The sequence below is a fragment of the Dipodomys merriami genome, unplaced genomic scaffold, assembly GCF_024711535.1.
Source record: "Dipodomys merriami isolate MVZ:Mamm:240054 unplaced genomic scaffold, mDipMer1.0.p SCAF_21, whole genome shotgun sequence".
Lineage (NCBI taxonomy): Eukaryota > Metazoa > Chordata > Mammalia > Rodentia > Heteromyidae > Dipodomys > Dipodomys merriami.
This window is the reverse complement of record NW_027203493.1, coordinates 25,202,936-25,215,712: the sequence shown is the minus strand read 5'-3', so window position 1 is coordinate 25,215,712 and position 12,777 is coordinate 25,202,936. Positions and strand designations below refer to the sequence as shown.

The 12,777-nt window shown below is 34.9% G+C and overlaps 1 pseudogene; it reads right to left on the bottom strand.

Annotated features, from left to right (window-relative positions):
* Positions 1-7,674: 7,674 nt before the first annotated feature.
* LOC138834271 (U2 spliceosomal RNA) lies at positions 7,675-7,783 on the bottom strand (annotated as a pseudogene).
* Positions 7,784-12,777: the final 4,994 nt, after the last annotated feature.

The window sequence follows — 12,777 nt, the reverse complement described above, 5'->3', positions numbered from 1 at the left end:
AGAAATCTATATTGAAAAAAATAGCAAAGCCTAACTTCACACTTCATTCTTCTTTCACCCCATAGAGAGAGATTCTTTCAAATTTTAGCCCTTTTGTTCCCTCCTCAATAAATTTGTAACCCAATTGAGCATTTAAAATACATATATATATATATATATATATATTCACACAACATTTGTTTAGTTTCTATGTTCTGTGCATCTGTCTTTGGCAGGGAACTTGTAAAGGTACTTCATTGATGTCACTTTTACTTTATATAAAGTTAGATACTTATCATCATTGAGGGGATAGGTGGGGTTGGAAGAGATGACATTGAGTAAGTTGCACTGTATTCCTGTTAAAACTGTTTTGTATAACAACCTGAAGTTAATATTTAAGGTAATAATTTTAAGATAATTTTATGGAGGAAATATAGCATTCAGTATTAAGAAAGTATATCTCTCTATATAGATCCATATATCTATAAATAGATATATAGAGAGACTTCTGTATGCATAACTCTATAGAGAAACATAGAAAAGTACTGAATGACATTTTAAGCAATTTACATAGCATAGTTAAATTGAAAACATTATAATAATATTTACTCTCATCTTTGAATGTGATGCATTTATAGTATTACTTTATGATTTATCACTTTGACTGACACTATTTTAAACATATCAATTATTTCATCAAATAGATATTAACAACTTTCCCCAGGGTCAAATATGTTCATAAACCAGTTTTATTTAGTTTTAGAGTTTCTACCTTTTTTGTTAAGCTTTCCTTCTCTACAGGACACGAGACAACTCATCTCATAAAACCTGGGATTTTTCTTGTCGGCTCACTACTCTGTTTGCCAGTTCCTTGGTTCTTATCATTTTTGGTCTCTCGGTATAGCTCCCTATTCTTCTCAAGAACATGCTACATTAACTTCCTCAGAAGGGATTCAAGAAGAAAACAGTGTACTATCATTTGTTTGAAATGTCTTTGACATTATACTTGATTAATGATATGGCTGAGAGTGTTGGTATCTTTTATACAGGAGATTTTAAGAACAACCTGCTCCATATATTAAGAATTAAAAGCCACTTTCGAAGGGCAACTTGGTCTGTAGGTGCCTCCCTGTGATAGAGAGCCGATGTGTTTCCTCCCGTCATTGATTATTGCAAGCAACAAAAGCTGTTTGTACCAAAAAAGACAACAGATATTAAAGATATATTAAATGTACTAAAATAGCTTTTTCTTTTAATTTTCTTTCACTGAATCTTTAGAACTCTGTGTGTGTGTGTGTGTGTGTGTGTGTGTGTGTGTGTGTGTGTGTACTTTTTACTTTATACAAATGGAAGAAATCGTTTAAATAGCCTTGTCAAGTTATGAGTACTGGGATTTGAAGCCAGATCGATCCAATTCAGCCACATTGATCTAAATCTAATATATTTTGATTTTTAAGACCCTAGTGCATTCACTATTTCACTTTGTATTTTGTTCTTGCACAGGCAGACAGTACATAAATTCGATATAGAATACTCAGAAACTGTCTGATTCTTCTGGTCTCACAATATAAGGGAAATAATGGTCTGTTTTATAAATAGATTTCAAGTGTGTCTGTAGATTGAATAAAATACTTTAATACTATGAATGATTATTAATGAATAAATATGGAAAATAAAAGCTCTTTCATTTTAATGCTGATGCTTGAAATAATTTGGTAGCATAAGTAAATCAATGATTTTAAATATAAAGTAATAGCATTTTAACTAATCAAAATTTTCCTCTTCTTTAAACATACAATTACCTGTTCATATTTTCACTAAGGAACAATTGAAATTTTTGCATGGAAATCTGAAATAAGTGTTTTTAGACATCTAAGATACTTTAAATGGGAGCCAAGGTCCAAAATGATAAACATCAGCATTGAAGGCCAACCTATAGAATTGCAGTTATGGGAAATCCAATGTTATCCCCTTCCTTACTAAGAAACTCTTCAGCCACAAAGAGAATTCAAGTCAAAGTATAACCTGAATAGAACAAATATTATATCATACATTTAATAAAACAATAAGTTATAATTAACAAAGGAGTATTCAAGAAATTGAATAGAGAACAAATCCACACCCATAGTACCCAAACTCAACAATGGAGAACCAACACTCAGTAGAGTGGAATGCTCATTGCTTTGGCCAGAAATATTGGCAGGAAAAGTAATCTCTGTTATGAGAAAAATATAACCCTGGGAGAGAATTTTCCAAAGGCTTATGCCAAGGTCTATAAATGATACTATTAATTTCTGTATAAATATATGTTCTAGAAAAGGTACCTTGGGTGATTAGATATGAAGACCTGATTCATTAATGACATCCAATAACTAACAGCTGTGACATTTTTACCAAACAATTTATCAAGAGTTATATTTCACTTGTATCCATTGGCTCTAACTAGGAAGTGTTAAGTTATTAGTTCTGAGATTTTATAGACTTGTTTTAGTAGATTCAATATGGCCAAGGGCTGCAAGTTGGTATTGGAACATTCTAATGTAATGTTCCACTGAAGCTCAATTGAAAATAATCTCAGAAACAAGGTATTATAATTCATCTATGACTGTGAGTTTGGTTTAGTTAGTGAGAAAAAAGTAGTACCAGGGTAAGGTGCTGCCTTTGAATTATTACTTACTGAATAAATTATTAAATATTATTAAAATAATGAATGAATCAGTTATTCATTTATTAAAACAGTACTTATTGAGTAACTACTATAATGTTATATGTTGTTGTTGACTCTGGAAGAGCAATGGAAAACAGGAGAGATTAAACATCTATTGCTGTGGAGATAATATTCTAATGGTTAGAGTTAAGTGTTGTACAGCAAAAAAAAAAAATAAGAGAATTTGTGGCAGTAATACAAAAAAGTATGGGATATAAACAAAATGATGTGATGGAAACCATCACTTCAAGACGTATGAGTGGCCAACTGAAAAAAAACAGTGTTAGGTCAAGAAATGATTGTATTATGCTCTTCTTATATTAAAAAAGACATTAAACATACAGTATATATGTGCAAATAAAAGAAATGATTGTACCAAGATCCAAGTGTTATAAAAGGAAGAGTCAGATAAATTGACTGTAGAAATGACACTGACTTCCTGTTATTTCACCTCTAGCATAATGCTTGCCATATTTACCTTAGTTGAAAATTTTTATTCAGCTCTGGCTTTTTAGATCTGAATTTTGAAACTTGAATGCATAGATCTAGCCCTCCTTTCTAGTTTACCCTTAGAAAAGTTGTGTTTGTACTGCTACCGCAAAGTCCTTTATCTAGGAAAAAAGTTTCAAATAATTAAAGACTTCTAGACTCTACATGTGCTTCTTCTTGATTATATAAATAGATGTTTATATTGTTTATAGATTTTTATCTTTGCTGTAACACTAAGATTATAGTGATTATCAAGTTGTAGAAAACACTGAATAAATTTTCTAAGAGTTTAAATAATGACAGATTGACTTGTATACCTAGAAAAGCACTTTGATTTGCCAAACAATGAAGTATTAATGACATTTTACCAAAGGGGAACAAAAGAGTTGTAATCCAGTATTTTACTTCATTAAATAGTCTACCTATGGCACAAATAATTTTTAACCAAAAGCAAAAAATCAAACCTTAAGGTTGGGAAAGGAGGACATGATTACTTTTTATTAATGGACTCAGTTTAGGCATTCTCAATTTTAGTTGTACTGTATATTTGGAAGTTCTAGAGGAATTATGCTTGTCTAATATGTGTCTTCTTAGGCAAGAAAACAGATTCATGGTTGAGATCTGCATTTTAAAACATATCTCTGGATTATACAGTATTGCTAGTCATTAAAAAGGCCGAAATCCCTGCTCAAGGAGTTATTAGAGAAGTCATGAAAATTAAAAGATGTTCTAAAATTCCCACAACTCACTGTGGAAAGGATAATGATTAGAAAATGGTTTCATTAATCATTCATATAATTTCCTATAATGACTAAGAATGTGGTCTACTTAGAAATTAGAACATTCTATATTCCTAGATTCTAATAATCTTGTCGGTGACATTTTCTGTATCTTTCATTTTTGAATTTCAGGTTCTCATCCATTCTATGTCGACACTGAGCATAGTTTAAATTTAACATAATGATGTAACATTTTTCACTTCCTTTATATTAAATGAAATAATAAAATGTCATCGTGAAAATATGATTCTGCAAGCATTTAACTACGCTTGATGTTGGAGCAGGGTTCTGAGACTAGAGTTAACCATCTCCTATTTTCTAAATTCCAAACTCATTTTCCAGTCTTCTCTGTATAGTGATTTCTAATAGATTTTGGAAAGGTAAGTATGAAAATTTGCCCCTAGAGTTCCTGATGCAATACTAGTTTTGGCAATCAGATGAACTCTGAGGACAGTGAAAAGCTTAGGCACATATCTTATTAGTGGAGATCCAAAACAGGGAGCACAGATCTAAAACCAAAGCCAATGTTTAGTGAGACTTGAACTCAGGGTCTGGGCACTGTCCCTAAACCTCTTGGTGCTCAAGGCTCTCACTCTACCAACTGAGCCATAATGCCACTTCCAGTTTTTGAGTGGTTATTTGGAGATAATACTTTCACAAGGAATTTTCTACCCAGGCTGGCTTCAAACCATTAGCCTCAAATCCCAGCGTCCTATGTACTTAGGATGATAGGCCACCAGCACACGTGGCTCTATGTTTCTTTTGGAATTATCCAGATTTCCATATTATTGTTAAGCAAGGGTTTCCTAGAGACAATAGAGTGATGTCCATAGCAGCAATGTAGATGAAGCAATACAGAATACCAGCACGTGATATTATGATACAATGATACCAAAATTACTCAGCCTTTTGACTGAGGAAGCAGCTCCTCATTTTGCAGTTTTCTTGGAGGCTTTCTTAAAGAACCAAATCTAGAGCTTGAACTTCCAGCTTTTGTAGTGATGTTATTTGCACCCAACAGTACATCACTGTCAAAATGGCTATCATCAAGAAAAGAAACACCAGATGCTGTCAAAGATGCAGAAAAATGTAATTCTTACATACTTTTGGTGGGAATGTAAATTATTCCAGCCATTGTGGAAATCAGTATGGAGACTCATCTTAAAGCTAAATATTATCCTACTCTACTATCTCTGGGTATTTATCCAGAGGAATGCTAGTCAGTATACAATAGAGATATCTGCACATTCATGTTCATTACAGTGCTATTCACAATAGACAAATCAGCATAGATGTTCATTAACCCATGAATACAGAAAATGTCGTACATAAATAATATATTGTACGTAGGTGTACAGACATGTACACCAACAAAGGAGTATTTTTCAGTATTAAAAATGAAAACATTAGACCGAGCACTAGTGGCTCACATGTATAGTCCTAGCTACTCAAGAGGCTGAAATCTTAAGATCTCAGTTTGAAGCTAGCCTGAGCAGGAAAGTCTGTGAGGCTTTCTGAGACTCTTTTTTTTTTTTTTTTTTTTGCCAGTCGTGGGGCCTGAACTCTGGGCCTGGGCGGTGTCCCTCAGCTTTTCAGCTCAAGGCTAGCGCTTTACCACTTGAGCCACATCACCACTTCCTGCTCTTTCTGCTTATGTGGTGCTGAGGAATTGAACCCAGGGCCTCACGCATGCAAGGCAAGCACTCTACCACTGAGCCACCTTCCCAGCCCGGCTTTCTGAGACTCTTTACTCCAAGTAACCATTAAAAATAACAGCAGTGTAGCACTAATCTAGCACAAAAACTCAGGGAGAGCACCCAGAACCTGAGTTGAAGCACTAGAACAGCACCCTCACCACCAAAAGAAGTCATGTCATTTGCAGAAAGTGGAATTGGAAATCAGCATGGTAAGCTAAATTAGCCTGACTTGGAAACACAAATATCATGTTTTTTACCTCATATGTAATCTAGAACTAAAAAAAGAAAACAAAATGTAAATGTAAAAGAGAGTGATTGGGAGGAACTAGTATGAAAAGGGAAGGGGAAAGGGAAAGGAAAATATGTGGGAGGTGAATATGACTAAAGTATATTATATACCTGTATGAAAATAATGCAATAAAACCAAATGAACACTTTAAAAAGTGAGGAGAGATGGAGGAGAAGATAAGAAAAACAATGAAAGAGAAAGTATCATCAGTGTACATTATATGTGCCTATAAAATATAATGGAACCCTTTTGTGGGATTAATATATGCTAATGAAAATAAATAAATGTGTTCAACTAAAACTATTTCTAAAGTTTCATGGATAAAATCGGCTATTAAAACCTAAGTGTTGAAGGTTTCTAATTTTAAAGGTGGAAATATTTTATTTCATTAACATTTTCTCCTTTCTTTCTTTCTTTCTTTCTTTCTTTCTTTCTTTCTTTCTTTCTTTCTTTCTTTCTTTCTCTTTTTCTCTCTATCTCTCGTTCTTTCTTGAGGTCACTTTATAAGACTGTTGGCTTAAAATTTTACTCATAATACCCATTCAGTCCTTAATTTAGGTGGTGGTCATGATATGAAAACAGCTTCGATATGACACAAATTCAATTTCAAAAAGGGTTGTATTCCTTACATGGAGAAATTCTCAACTCTCCTCCCACGCCAGGAAAATATCCCCCAAAACTTCCCAAAGGGAAATATATAGAGACACAGGTTTAAATGTTAAAGTTGCAGACACTGATTGGCCTTTACTGCTTACTGTCTATGAGCAGGTTAAGTGCACCTATGTGCAAACCATGCTTTTGCTTAGCCAATCTGAATCTTGTTTGCTCATCATAGTCCCTACCATTTCATACAGCTTTCCAGGTGTCCCCAGATGCTACAGATTAGCTTAGAGTAACATTTTGAAATGAGGTAATATAAAACATAGAGACTACATAAATATCAAATCTTAAGTTGATTTTTCCAAAAGATGCTTATCAAAACTACATTGGCACAGGCGTATAATCACAGCACTTAGGAACTTGAGGCAGGAAGATTTCAAGTTCAAAACTTGGGTTAACGTAGAAAGATCATGTCAAACGAAGAACACACACACACACACACACACACACACACACACACACACACATCACGAACACCAAATAAAACAGTAGCAGAATACAACACTAAGTGATAGCAGGCTCATGACAAGGTAATAAAAATAGTATCTATTTTACTATTGTTTGTGCATGCAGTTTTTTTAGTTACTTATTGTGACATGGACACGGTAATAGTTATTCCTGACTTCTTAGTGGCACTACAACACATACAAAAAATTTATTCTGAGGCTTAAAGAAAGAAGAGAAGAGAATTCAATTATTTTTCCAGTGTGATGGTGGTTTCATAGACCCTTGGCAACTAAGATTTGAGTTGTGCAATAGAAAGAAACAATGTTAGTGAGCCGAATATAAATATCTACTCTTGACAAGACTATATTTTCATGAATCCTTGACCTAGTTAGACAGAAATATCTTTAGAACTGCCAAGCATCCTAGTTTAACCACAAGGGAGTTAGCAATAACAAGTATAGAAATAAGTAGGACTCCATTACTTCTTTTAAAAAGTAGCCTCTTATTGAGTTTTCATTTTTGTGCTATTCTACCTTTACATATGTGTGTGGGAGGGGAGAGAGAGAGTGAGAGAGAGAGAGAGACAAAGAGAAAGAGATTTTTAATCTGGCCCATCAAGATGAAAATAAGCCGTTCCTGTTTAGTGTACAATGGTGGTACCTGGTTAGCCCAGTAACATATACTAAAATGCTAACATCCTTTACACTTGATCTTAGCCAAAAGGCCGAGAAGCGATACTAACATCCTTTAAAATGAGTAATTTAAGCTATGATGAAAGATCAGACACTACATTTATTAATAATTTTAATGGTTTTAGAACACATTTTACGTACAAAGATACATACTCAGCAGATTTAAATTTTTTCTAGATAGACTTTTCCATCCACTCTGTAGCTAATGCCATAGCTTAGAGTATTTTTCACATTTACAATTTGGCTGAGTCTTATCATTTATTTGACTCATTTAAATTCTGACTATAAATATCCTAAGGAAGGTATCTCCTCAAGATAAAGCTAGTTAATAAAATTTCAGTAAAAGTTTATGAAATAACTGTCAATTGAATCCCCAGTTAGACATGGCAACAAAAGCTTTATCAAAGTGATTCTCAAACCACTGTAAGTATGAGGACTCTGTTAACACTCAGATTATGAGCAAAAACAAACAAAAAAATACCTAGTATACATACTGCTATCCCTCAGACCACATTTTCATACATAAAGTTCTATCTCACTCCCATGGGGTTTATACTGTGAGACTATTCAGTGGAAAAACTAAACCTGAAATATAACGCACAGGCCCTGAGTTCAAGCCCCAGTATCGTGTGTGTGTGTGTGTGTGTGTGTGTGTGTGTGTGTGTGTGTGTGTATTTTAGTTCCATATCTACTAAAGAAAAAAGTTATCAGGACCTCATCTCAACTATCAAACTAGGAATAGTAATGCACATCTGTATTTTTTTCTGTATGGGAGGCATAGATGGGAAGATTGTGGTCTGGAGGAGGCCCCAATCAAAAATGTGGGACTTCATCTAAAAAAACCTCACAATAATAACAGAAGGAAGACATGGCTGAGGGGATGGCTCAAATAAGCAAGCATGAGATACTATTCAAAACCTACTACTATGGAAAAAAGAAGAAAGAGATAAGAAGGAAGGAGAAAGAAAGAAAATAGAACAAAGTATTTTTGTATATATACATATATACAATGGAGTATGGTTTAGCTTTTTAAAAGATGAACTATACTCATTTGCTGAACTCAGCAAATTAAGGCAAGTGTAGAAAGAAAAACGTCATGAAATTTCACTAGCACACAGTGTATAAAAAATGTTTATTAGACACTACGTTGGGAATGAACTATATGATCTGTGGGGGGCGGGGAAGAGGGAAAAACGGGGAGACAGTGAGGGAGAGAGTGACACTGTTAAAAGAAATGTATTAAACACCTGAATGTTAAAATAATTTTTAAAGTATTTGAAAGCGTAAGAATAGTACAAGGATGTTATAAGAAGTTGAAATTTAGAAGACTGGATAGATTTTGGTCAAAGGTCCCAAAATTTCAGTTAGGAAGGATGAGTGAGGTAAAGGAGTCTTCTTATTAATTGCATTTAATAACATGTTTAATATTTGAAAGTTGCTAAGCTAGGGGCTGGGAAGGTGGCTCAGTGGTAGAGCGCTTGCCTTGCATGCATGAGGCCCTGGGCTCGATTCCTCAGCACCACATAAGCAGAAAAAAAAAGCCAGAAGTGGCGCTGTGGCTCAAGTGGTAGAGCACTAGCCTTGAGCTGAAGAGCTGAGGGACACCGCCCAGGCCTAAAGTTCAGGCCTCACGACCGGACCCCCACCCCCCAAAAAAAAGAAAGTTGCTAAGCAAGTGTATTATGCTTCCATCACAACAAAATAATGTAAAGTGTGTTGAATAAATTGATTTAGCCATTCCACAAGATATATGTGTATCCACACACTGGATATAAATAACCTTGCTAATTAATTGAAAAATTAAATAATCTGGTAGTTCATGGCACAGATCTATAATATATCTATATCTATAAGCAATAATATCTATAACATCAGGAGCATATGGTTTGGTCAAGGAGTTCATTAGACCACAAACAAGTCAGGTGTGGTAGTTGGGCTTGCAATTCCTGTTATGGAAATGACATAGATATGAGTTTAGTGGTGTGAGGCCAGCCCTTGACAAAAATCTAGAGATCCCATCCAAACAAAACAAAACGAAAAAGAGCTTAGTGGTGTGGCTTAAATGTTAGAGTGACTGCCTAGCAAGTTCAGGTCCTGAGTTCAAACCCTAGTACTAACCTCCCCAAAATGAAAGCAAGGTAGTGAACAACATGTGAACCTTTTCAAAGAGAAGCGAGTTCTTAAAACTGTAAAGCTATTTGAAAAGATTCACATTAGATTATCTAGAGAGTGAGAACTTCTCAAGCATGGAGAGAATAGGTATAGGTAACCATGTGAAGACGTATTTCACTACTTTTGCTTTATAAGTTAATTTGAATTATTTCTGAAATTTGAAAATGAAAATATTAAGAACATCAGCCAAGTTGTGAAAGATAGCCATATACCTGGTGCCTCAGAAGAAGGTGGTCACTGAAGGTCTTTCTGTGGTCACACTGTGTGATCCAAGGTGGAGAATGTGCAGACCCAGTATGCACAAGAAGCAACACCGGATGACTCACAGCTGGGCTTGCACACGCAGTGGCAGAAGCCACCTTTGCTAGTGTTTGTGGACTTCCCATTATAAACATGCTTATTAGCTACAAGTCATGCATTTTATCTTAAACTAAAAAATCAAAGAAGGAAGTGTAGCCACCTTCTTTGCTGTTTTTAAATGATAAAATGTGATAACTTTGGCAGAATATATTAAATGCATTTTATATAAGAAAGGGAAATGTGCAACTAATATAAATAAGACGTTTTATAACTTATTCAATTTGTAGTTGACTACTTTATATGGTTCTACCAGATGCGCCTGTACTAATAACTTATAAAAATGAGAAAATAACTAAATCAGCAGGAGGGATTTATTTCCTTAGTGAGGGAACCATAGGCCAGGTAAAATGTAAAACAATCTCATCCACCAGTGGTTGCTGTGAATCCTCTTTTCTGCTTAGTAACAGAACTCAGAGATCAGAGCCTACAATCCTAGCTATTAGAGGAGGCTGTGATCTGAGGATCGTGTTTTGAAGCCAGATGAGGCAGGATCCAGCAAAAAGTAGGAAGTGGCTCGGATGGTAGAGTGCCAGACTTGAGTGCAAAAGATAAAAAATAGAGCCCAGATTCTACTGTTCACGCCTCCTATGGACACACACATACCTACAACCTGTAGCTCAGTCACACCACAATGGCACTGAGGAGTCTGCACTTCACATACAAATCAGTAGGACAGCTAAGTAAAGAGTCTTCCTGTTATTGGTTTGATTACCTGACAATGTACACAAAATGAGATGCAGCTCACAATACACATCTGGCAGGCCTGCTGCTACTCGTTCATCCCAGCAGACTTAACAGAAATTAATCAGCAAACTTTGTGCCCCAGCACTGATTCCAAATCCTCCTCAGCTCAACCCTCCAGGCAAGCACTATCAATCAAATACAATGCTGCCAATGTGGCTGAAAATAAATTTTAAAAATTCAATTTGCCATTTCAATCTATTACGATGTCTTTTTGTGGATCAAGATATGCAGCTCATTTGTTGGTTTTGATACTCTGTAGCTTTGATAATTTTTATGGTTTAATTTTCATAATCTAGGAAAGTAATAGGAGAATACAATTTAGTAGAGAAATATTTTCTTTGTAATTCTTACAGTATTTCCGCCCATTGCCCTTAGTATACTACAAATTAAATGAAATTGTAGGAGTATAATGATTCATCAAGTATCTCTTTAGGAATCTAGATTGAAAAAATACCTTAAAATATATGAATTATTTTAAAAATAATATTGTAATTTATACTTTCAAGGTTAGAATGACCAGTCTTTTTCTTTCTAATTTAAAATTTTTCATGACCAAATATTAACTGTGTTAGAGCATCAGCTTTCAAAGGCTCCTGACAGAGAAGCCTCATCTGTGAATGTCAGAACTAAAAGTAAAGTTTCATGAGTTTTGTTTTGTTTTTTAAATACTGTACAGAGGGATTACAATTACATGGGCAAGACAATGAGTACATTTCTTTTTTTTTGGGGGGGGGGGTCCGGTAGTGGGGCCTGAACTCTGGACCTGGGCACTGTCCCTCAGCTCTTCAGCTCAAGGCTAGCGCTCTACCACTTGAGCCACAGCGCCACTTCTGGCTTTTTTCTTTTTGCCTATGTGGTGCTGAGGAATCCAACCCAGGGCCTCAGGCATGCAAGGCAAGCACTCTACCACTGAGCCACCTTCCCAGCCCAGTACATTTCTTATCAAGCATTGTTGCCTCCTCCTTTGTTTCCCCCTTCCCATCCCTTCCCATCTCCCCCCTCTCCCACTTCCCCACTCGCCCCCCCACCCGCCCGTCCAAAGTTGTAAAGTTCGTTCTTCGACATAACATATTGTACATCTCATTGTTGCAATGGATCCACCTTCTCCTCTACAATTATACCTACATCAAATACAGTGAGAACAGGAGTTATACCATGGGGGAGGGACATACAAAGAACAAAGAAATATCTTATAAATATATTAGAAACAATAGCAAGAAAGAAAAGACATCTGAGTCCTTATCTTGGGGTTCATTTTACCTAATATCAACTTTGACATGCTCTGGCTTTTATTATTTTGAACATGAGCATAAATCATTATAAAGCATTTGTATTTGGATAATCTTTATTTTTAATACCAGAATGTAAGAATCAGTAACTTGATAAACATCTGTATGCAAAATATTAATTACATATGCACAGGCAAATAAGTCCCTAAGTAGGATTTTATGAAAATTAATAAATCAAGTAAAAAGTTCTTAGTAGGAAAATATAAAATACATAACTTAGGTAGCTGGTTACATTTCCATTGCCAAAACTAACAAATATACCAAGTCAACTAGTTATAAGCCTTATAAGTGCAAGTAGATATGACATTTTTCTATAGCTTTATGAAACAACCAAATTTAAATTTCATAATTTTATCTTGCCTTGTTTGAATAGATAACAATTAAATGTTGACAGTTCCATGAATAAATAAATCTTAAAATGTAATAAAATTTTTAATTTTATTAATTGGCTAATTTCTTATCCTGACTGGACT